This window comes from Bos mutus, chromosome 1 (assembly GCF_027580195.1).
Source record: "Bos mutus isolate GX-2022 chromosome 1, NWIPB_WYAK_1.1, whole genome shotgun sequence".
Classification (NCBI taxonomy): Eukaryota; Metazoa; Chordata; class Mammalia; order Artiodactyla; family Bovidae; genus Bos; species Bos mutus.
The window spans coordinates 35,575,469-35,585,732 of record NC_091617.1 but is presented as its reverse complement, the minus strand read 5'-3'; the positions used below and the strand labels follow the sequence as shown (position 1 = coordinate 35,585,732).

General features: G+C 39.8%; 1 non-coding gene across 1 annotated transcript; it reads left to right on the top strand.

Moving 5' to 3' along the window:
- Positions 1 to 9,853: 9,853 nt before the first annotated feature.
- On the top strand, positions 9,854 to 9,926 carry TRNAC-GCA (transfer RNA cysteine (anticodon GCA)). The gene has a single exon. It is a non-coding gene; the product is annotated as a tRNA-Cys (tRNA).
- The last annotated feature ends 338 nt before the right edge of the window (positions 9,927 to 10,264 follow it).

Below are 10,264 nucleotides of genomic sequence, written 5' to 3'. Positions count from 1 at the left end.
CTGACCACAGAAATACCCTTAAACATGTTCTAATAAAAATTTAAAGTTTAGTTTTTCACTTTTAGATCATACTCTACTTAGATTGTTGTCTATAGTATGGACTAGAAATTTAATTTCTTTTTTCCAGCTAGGTATTCATATTGCTCATCGATGCATTAAAGATGATTTTTTTTCGAAATATTTTATGTCACATTTTTAGCTGCAGGTGCACAGAGAATATTATAGTCAGAAATGAGAGGTAGCTAAAAATTAGTTTAAAAATCCTAATACATTTCAACTATCTATTCTAGGGAAACTATCTTTCATTTTGTAGTTCTTGAAAATAATTGTCAACCTTTTGTAATCTTCCATCACTGTTTTCTCAACTTTCCATCAAAATGCCTGTGAGTTTATGCCTCTCTGAGGATTATAGTCATGAGTGAGATGACCAATTAGACTTTGTAAAATTAAGGAGGTGCACACATTGCACCGAGGTAATGTGTGATTCAAGTTCTGTAACATGAATGGGAATGGATAGACTCAGCATGGTAGACTGACACAGACAGAAGGAACAAGAGCAGGAGAAGGCACAGAGGCAGCAGCTACAGGAACACTTGCTGGGGGAGGAAGAGGCAGAGTGAGCCCGGGCTGCATCCTCAAGAAGCTTGTTTGCCTTGTGAGATCTCTTTGTTGTGTTGTCTGACTCTTTGTGACCCCATGGACTGCAGTACTCCAGGCTTTCCTGTTCAAGAGTTTGCTCAAACTCATGTCCATTGAGTCAGTGATGTCATCCAACCATCTCATCCTCTGTCACCCCATTCTCCATTTGCCTTCAATATTTCCCAGCATCAGGGTCATTTCCAATGGGTTGGCTCCTCGCATCATGTGGCCTAAGTATTGGAGATTCAGCTTCAGCATCAGTCCTTCCAATGAATATTCAGAATAAGAATATTTAAGGTTGATTTCTTTTAAGATTGACTGGTTTGATCTCTTTGCTGTCCAAGGGACTCTCAAGAGTCTTCTCCAACACCATAGTTCAAAAGCATCAATTTTTCAGTGCTCAGCTTTCTTTATAGTCCAACTCTCATATCCATACATGACTACTGGAAAAGCCATAGCTTTGACTATAAAGACCTTTGTCAGCAAAGTAATGTCTCTGCTTTTAAATATGCTGTCTAGGTTTGTCATAGCTTTTCTTCCAAGGAGTAAGTGTCTTTTAATTTCATGGTTCCAGTCACTGTCTGCAGTGATTTTGGAGCCCAAGAAAATAAAATCTGTCACTGTTGACACTTTTTCCCCATCTATTGGCCATAAAGTGATGGAACCAGATACCATGATCTTAGTTTTCTTAAAAAAAAACAAAAAACAAAAAACTCTTGGGCTTCTCTGGTGGTCCAGTGGTTAAGAATCGGCCTGCAGGCTCAGGGAACATGGAATCGACACTTGGTCTTGGAAGATTCTGCATGCCGTGGGGCAACTGAGCCTGTGCACCACAACTAAAGCCTTTGCCTAGAGCCCACACTCAGAAACAAGAGGAGCCGCCACAATGAGAAGCGTGCACAGCGCAACTAGAGAGTAGCATCCACTCACCTCAACTGCAGAAAAGCCCTCGAACGGCAAAAAAGACCCAGTGCGGCCGAGAATAATCAATCAATCAATCAAACAATTTTGAAAAAGGAAAATCTGATAGCAGTGTGTGTGTGTGTGTGCGCGCACACACATGTGTGTGTGGCAAGTCTTTAGGGATTGGAGCCGGAGGCAGAATAATCATATATTTTAATTATGTAGAAATTCCATATAAGAGTTATCATGCCAGTACTAAGGGAATGCCATATTCAAGCACAATTTAGAGGACAGATGCCCCTGTATCTTGTGAAAATTGAATGTGGTGAGTGAAGAAGCAAAAACATTTAGAGAAGTGTCACCCAGTTCTTTTTCTAGTAGCTAGTTGATATTAATAGTTGATAGTTATCGATAGAGTGGCATATACCAGATCTTGAAGGATGAGTAAAAGCTAAGATCTGATACAACCAGTTCAGCAAGTAAATACTGAGTGCTTGTTATTTGTCAATCCCTAGGCATTGATAGTATTCACCCTAAAGGATACAAAGCTCATAACAATGTTGCTCATTTTGTGTGAAATATTGCCTGACAGCAGTTGGATGGCTCTTCTCCTTTGTTACTGAAGATCAAAAAAGTGAAAAGGGTCTTTCATTACATTTTTAGATGCAATATCAAATTCCAATATTGTGCTGTGGACATTTTGGATTATTTTTGTATAAAATGTCATGGAATCACATAAGTTCAATACAAACTGATTGTTGTAAAAAATTAAATCTGGAGGGAATTCACAAAGGGCAGTCACTTGTGAATGGTTTGATTTGGGTGCTTTTTAATTTTACACTATATTTTACTCATCTTTTTCCAAATATTCTATTATAGATATGCACACATTTTATATTCAGATGAAAGTTAATGGATTTCTTTAAAATCTGAATGCCTTGAGGGGTCTAATTCCTCCTGAATTTTCGTTCCAAGTCTTTGTCTGTGAGCTGAAGATAGTTTTAACTGTGTAACACATGTCTGACATTTTTGTAAGCATAGTTATTTTCCTTTAAGTTAAATTTAAAACACAATATTTTAATCTGCCTCTGTATATCTTGACATGGTCTTTTTATTATGAACTTTCTGTTACTATTTTCAGCAGCTATTGTTTTGTGAAATAATTACAGAATAGGCATAGTCTGGGTCAACCATTGGCTTGCCATTCACCTATCTCTTTATGAAGATATATTGAATACTTATCTTTGATGTTTTTCATAAACTCTCATTCATAAAATGTTAGAGACTTGAATACCTTGAAACAACCTGTTAATCTCCACTTATGAAAAATACCCAGTGCTATCCCGGAAGACCTCCATCTGTCAACACCTGATCTCAAATTACTCCTACGGTTTTCCTGTGGTGTGCATCCCTTCTTCCCCTTGCTAAACCCTGAAACTGACAGAGATGACTGGATTTTGCTCATGCTATTAGCCATTCACCCCTTTCACTATGCTCTGCTAGATAGAGAAGTGGCTGCTTAAAAGCCACTCAATGCAAGCTTTATATTCACAGGCACAGAGCCAAAAATAACTCTTGTTTCCCACTTACTGTGCAAGTAATATTAAAGGTGTACTGTCTCATGATTGTGGAAGGCAGTCCTGCTTGAGTAGGAGCTGCTGCCTCTCCTTAATCAAGAGCCCACTGTGAGCTGGGCCATAAAGGCATTGGGCAGCCCCTGCCAGCAATTAACACATGACATGCTAATCATTCTTGGCAAACCCAAACAGGAGCCTGGTGCCAGAAAGGCAAGATCAGTCTTGAAAAAGTGTGGCCATCTGTTGGCACTGCCCATTCTTCCCACTGGGCTTAGAGATGGCACAAACACCCATGGTGCTTGTTTCAATGGACAGTGTTGTATTTCAGTTCTTACTTGTGAAGAAAAGTTTTCTCCATCCTGAGATTTTGCTCATCCCCAGTTCTATAAGATGAAAGTCTTCATTGATGACTTAAACTCCATAAAAGGAAAGTCTTCCTGCCTGATACTCACAAGAAAAAAAATTATTTGGCTCCTGAGAAATGATTCCATTGGGATTCATCTGGCAATGACAGTGGAAGTCAAAATGATACATACACATTCTGTGCAGTATTTCTTCACCCCAAGCTTCACCTCAGGCCAAGATTACCAGGCTTAGCAAATAAGCATACAGAATGCCCAGTTAAATTTTAATTTCTACTAAGCATCACACTTTGGAAGCATGTAGGGGAACATACTTATACTAAAAATTTATAATAAATTAAGATTCTAATGAATGTCTTTTGGGACATTGTATATATATATGCCTTTGTGTGTGTTAGTTACTCAGTTGTGTCGACTCTTTGTGACCCTATAGACTGTAGCCTGCCAGGTTCCTTTGTCCAGGTGATTCTCTAGGCAAGAATACTGGAATGGGTAACCAGTCTCTTCTCTAGGGAATCTTCCCAATCCAGGGACTGAGCCCAGGTCTTCTGCACTGCAAGTGGGTTCTTTAATTTCTAAACCACCAGGGAAGCTCATATATGCCTTTACATATTTACAAACATACCTATGTATATTTAATATGCTTAACCTCAGATATGCAGATGACACCACCCTTATGGCAGAAAGTGAAGAGGAACTAAAAAGCCTCTTGATGAAAGTGAAAGAGGAGAGTGAAAAAGTTGGCTTAAAGCTCAACATTCAGAAAACGAAGATCATGGCATCTGGTCCTATCACTTCATGGGAAATAGATGGGGAAACAGTGGAAACAGTGGCAGACTTTATTTCTTGGGGCTACAAAATCACTGCAGATGGTAACTGCAGCCATGAAATTAAAAGACGCTTACTCCTTGGAAGGAAAGTTATGACCAACCTAGATAGCATATTCAAAAGCAGAGACATTACTTTGCCAACAAAGGTCCATCTAGTCAAGGCTATGGTTTTTCCAGTGGTCATGTATGGATGTGAGAGTTGGACTGTGAAGAAGGCTGAGTGCCGAAGAATTGATGCTTTTGAACTGTGGTGTTGGAGAAGACTCTTGAGAGTCCCTTGGGCTGCAAGGAGATCCAACCAGTCCATTCTGAAGGAGATCAGCCCTGGGATTTCTTTGGAAGGAATGATGCTAAAGCTGAAACTCCAGTACTTTGGCTACCTCATGCAAAGAGTTGACTCATTGGAAAAGACTCTGATGCTGGGAGGGATTGGGGGCAGGAGGAGAAGGGGACGACAGAGGATGAGGCGGCTGGATGGCATCACTGACTCGATGGACATGAGTCTGAGTGAACTCTGGGAGTTGGTGATGGACAGGGAGGCCGGCCTGGCATGCTGCGATTCATGGGATCACAGAGTTGGACATGACTGAGCGACTGAACTGAACTGAAAGAATAATATATTTATTTAGGAAAATCTTTATAATTAAGTACCTTACCATAAGAAATTATCGATTATTTTTTTCTCTTTGGGGTATCAATGAATAATATTCTGAAGCTAGGAGGGAAGACATGGCAAGAATACATGAAGAAGTATACAAAAAGATCTTTTTGACCCAGATAACCATGATGGTGTGATAACTCACCTGGAGACAGACATCTTGGAGTACAAACTCAATTGGCCTTTGGCAGTATCACCATGAACAAAGCTAGTGTAGATGATGGAATTCCATTTGATCTATTTCAAATCCTAAAAGATGATGCTGCTAAAGTGCTACACTCAATATGCCAGCAAATTTGGAAAACTCAGCAGTGGCCACAGGACTGGAAAAAGTCAGTTTTCATTCCAATATCAAAGAAGGGCAATGCCAAAGAATGTTCAGACTACCCCACATTTGCACTCAATTCACATGCCAGAATGTAATGTTCAAAATTCTCCAAGCCAGGCTTCAACAGTACATGAACCAAGAACTCACAGATGTTCAAGCTGGATTTACAAAAGGCAGAGGAACTAGAGATCAAATTGCCAACATCCATTGGATTATAGAAAAGCAAGAAAATTCCAGAAAAACATCTACTTCTGCTTTACTGACTGTGCTAAAGCCTTTGACTATGTGGATCACAATAAACTGTGGGAAATTTTTAAAGAGATAGGACTACCAGGCCACCTGACCTGCCTCCTGAGAAATCTGTATGCAGATCAAGAAGCAAGAGTTAGAACTGGAGATGGAACAACAGACTGGTTCCAAATAGGAAAAGGAGTACATCAAGGCTGTATATTGTCACTCTGCTTATTTAACTTATATTCAGAGTACAAAATCCTGGCTGGATAAATCACAAGCTGGAATCTAGATTGCCAGGAGAAATATCAATAACCTCAGATATGCACCTTATGGCAGAAAACAAAGAGGAACCAAAGAGCATCTTGATGAAGGTGAAAGAGGAGAGTGAAAAAGCTGGCTTAAAACTCAACATTCAAAAAATGAAGATCATGACATCTGGTGCCATTACTTCATGGAAAATAGATGGGGAAAAAATGGAAACAGTGAGAGACTTTATTTTCATGGGCTCCAAAATCACTGTGGACGGTGACTGCAGCCATGAAATTAAAAGACACTTGCTCGTTGGAAGAAAAGTGATGACAAACCTAGACAGCGTAGTAAAAAGCAGAGACAGTACTATGCTGACAAAGGTCCGAGTAGTCAAACCTATGGTTTTTCCAGCAGTCATGTATGGATGTGAGATTTGGACCCCAAAGAGGGCTGAGTGCCAAAGAATGTGATGCTTTTGGACTGTGGTGTTGGAGAAGACTCTTGAGAATCCCTTGGACAGAGAATAGATCAAACCAATTAATCCTGAAGGAAATCAACCCTGAATATTTGTTGGAAAGACTGATGTTGATGCTGAAGCTCCAATACTTTAGCCACCTGATGCGAAGAACTGACTCATTAGAAAAGATCCTCATGCTAGGAAAGCCTGAAGGCAGGAGGAGAAGGGGACGACAGGGGATGAGATGGTTGGATGGCATCGCTTACTTGATGGATGAATTTGAGCAAGCTCTGGGAGATGGTGAAAGACAGGAAAGCCTGGTGGCTTTCTGCAGTCTGTGGAGTCGCAAATATTTGGACGCAACTGAGCAACTGAACAACAAAAGGAGGAAATCATTTAGTTTTTTCTCGAGTATTTCCTCTAAATCAAGATTTTATGCCAGAAAGGGAAGTTTTTAAAGAAAAACCTCAAGTATTTTCTTTTTATCATTCTAAAAGTGTATTAATGACAGTAGAGCTCAAAACACTAGGGACTGGAAAATCCAGCATTGCTATCACCATGCCCCACAAACACCCAACACTGGGAGGACTCCTCTTGGGTTTGGAGTAATTTAAGAGAGAAAATTCAGGTTCTAGTCAGGTGTGGACAAGGAGCTTGGCTGCCCTGTCTGCTCGTGCAGCACTTTCCAGGATTTCGGGCTGGATGGCCACCCTCCCCTGCCCATGGCACTGGTTCCTCCACAATCTCCCCTATGACTTTCCAGGATTTCGGGCTGGATGGCCACCCTCCCTGTACCATTGCTGCTGTCCCTCCCCTGCCCCTGGCACTGGTTCCTCCACAATCTCCCCTACGACCTTCTGTCAACTGTGGTAGAACTTCCTCTTTCTCTCTACCCAAAGGATTTTCCTCAGATGTGAACAATGAAGTCATTTACTACAAAGTAGAGACAAATCTTTCACCTCACTTTGACACAATGAATTCTTGTCTCATCTTTCTTTGTTTATAATTTAGTATTTCCTATAAATTTTATTGCCATGACAATTTTAAAAAGAAATTTTTAAAAAAATTTAATTCTCAAGTAGATACTTATAATTTTAATAAAGACAAGTACAACTCATATGCTGTTCCAGGAACTGGCTCTAGCACAAACTAAATGATTTTGTGAGGCTTACAGACCAGAAATATGTTGTTGTTCACACTTTTCTGATGAGGAAACCAAGGCAAGAGCAGTTAACTTGGCCAAGTTCACTCAACTAGTTAGTGGTAGACCTAGGTCTGTGAACCCAGGCCATTCAACTCCACATTTTCTACTCCTAAAGTGAAATTACCTGGGTGGCATTCAAAAAATTAAGAGGACAAATTTTCACCACAAAGGCAAATTATACAGGAGTTTGTAAACTATACCTCAGATGTTATATATGATGATGTTTGCTTCCATCACTGCAGTTGTAATAAGGGTGAACCAATTTCTCCTAAGTTTTATGTCTCATTTGTAAGATATTAACTAAGCTGACAATTATAATAATGTATATGAAACCATAGGGATCTTTTCCTACTGAATGTGACTGAAATGACCAATTATTTCTCACTAATCAGCCAAATATTAATTGTACTGACAGAGCTTTTTCCACTCTTGACTCTTAAGGTAGGTTTTAATGTATTTTTTAAAAGATAATAGATTTTTCAAGAAAACCTATGATTCGTGCAGTTTTCTAGAGGGCAATGAAACCCAGAACAATGTACTGAAGTGCCGAGATCAATGCAGTCAGTGTGCCCTCTAACGTGGGGGTGCTTTTCAGAGTACTGTACAATAAAGTTCACCTTCCCCCACATAATAGCCTTCCTCTAGTTTTAATAGCCTTCCTCTAGTTTACTTACATCTCCTACCCCATCATTAGTCGAAGTCCCAAATATTGCAGCTGCATCCCCAGCAGATATGTCCCCACAGACCCCATCACCTGAACCAATGTACTAAAGCAGAATCATAAGTGCATACTTTGCTGAGGCAACAAGGTCAGTGGGGTCAAAATCTTTGCTTTATTACTTTTATTACACGGGGATGACAAGAAACATCCTGATGGTACAAAAAGATGTATTTTTTTCCATCATAGGAGTATTTGACATTTAAATTATGCAAATGTTTTATATGAGTGAGTGAGTGAAAGTCATTCAGTCATGTCCGACTCTTTGCGTCCCATGGACTATAACCCATGAAGAATTTATGGAATTCTCCAGGCCAGAATACTAGAGTGGGTAGCCTTTCCCTTCTCCAGGGGATCTTCCCAACCCAGGGATTGAACCCAGGTCTCCCTCATTGCAGGCAGATTCTTTACCAGATAAGCCACAAAGAAAGCCCAAGAATACTGGAGTGGGTAGCCTATCCCTTCAAGGGCAGATCTTCCCAAGCCAGGAATCAAACCCAGGTTTCATGCATTGCAGGCAAATTCTTTACCAACTGAGCTGTCAGGGAAAAGATAATCACCTTCCTTAGATCATCGCTGCCCAACCCACTTCTCAATAAAACCAAAACTTTGTGAGGAAGAATCAAATTGTACAATATAAATTTTTTGTGATTTTAAGGTAATCTGCCTATGTTTCCACGTATTCCTAGTGACATGAGGCAAAGAGAAGGAGAAAAACTTAGTTTTCTTTTCTCCCCAGTGATCAGGTTAGTGCTAATATTGTTTGTTGAAAGAGAATGTGGAAGCAGCAGAATTGGATTTAACTGCAAAAGCAAACTATGTTCCCCCTACCGCTGAATTCTCAGTTTTTAAATACCTTTCTCTAAAGTTGCCAAGGACCATAGGACAAATAGCTTATTCTAGGACAGAAGCAGATAATATGCAACATGAGCCCTGGAGCATTGGGCAGTACTAGAAAGCAATGCTCCAAAGTTGAAAGCAATGCTCCAAAGTCAAAAGCAAAAGGTCGTGGCAAAGGCATTCAGGTGTCAACCGGAAAGAGCCTCTGATAGTCAAAATGGGAATAAAATGAGTGACAAAATAAGTAACTTGACATTGGATTGCAATATGCCTGGATCCATAAGGACATAAATAGGAGAATAAATAAATAAATGAGAGAGAAAAGAATTCCAAATAATATAAAAGAAATACCCCTCTTCTGAGGTGAAATTTCAATTCCACTCCTTCAGGTTATTTGTGGATTTGTGTTTTGCTTCCAATGACTAGACTGTGGAAAGGGCAGCTAGTAACTCTACAAGGAGAAAATTGACAAATGCTATCTTAAATAAGTGATTAACACCAATAGTACCAAAGCATGTTGATACCGTGTGCCACCTGACAAAATGTGGTGAAAAGGGCATTTAATCTCAGAGCTATTCATCCCAACACACATCACACAAGTCTAATCATGAGAAAGCTTCAGCCAGTCAGTCCAAGTATGAAGGGCATTCTCCACACACCTCCTTAAGACTGAAAATCATGGAAAGAATGATACATTATCATGTACTATCATGGACTTGATGAGATCCAAGAGACATGAAAAATTGCCTTGGATTAGATCTTGGAAAATAAAAGGGGCATTTTTAGAATCACTGGTGAAACCCAACTAAATAGTAATGTACTAATGATATAATATAATAATAATAACCAGGGCTTCCCTGGTGGCTCAGAGGTTAAAGCGTCTGCCTGCAATGCAGGAGACCCAGGTTCAATCCCTGGGTTAGGAAGATCCCTTGGAGAAGGAAATGGCAACTCACTCCAGTATTCTTGCCTGGAGAATTCCATGGACAGAGGAGTCTGGTAGGCTACAGTCCATGGGGTCGCAAAGAGTTGGACACAACTGAGCGACTTCACTCACTCACTCAGTGATATAATATGAGATGATATCATTATGGGAAATTGAAATTGCTGAGGGGTATATGAAATCTCTCTGTTTTAACTTTGTTAACTGTCCTGTAAATTTTAAAAATTAAAAATTTTTATTAAAAAAATAGACCATGACCATAGGCAAGAAACTAAGGAAGGTGATCCTAATAGATGTGAGGTTAAATTTATTAGAGTATGGT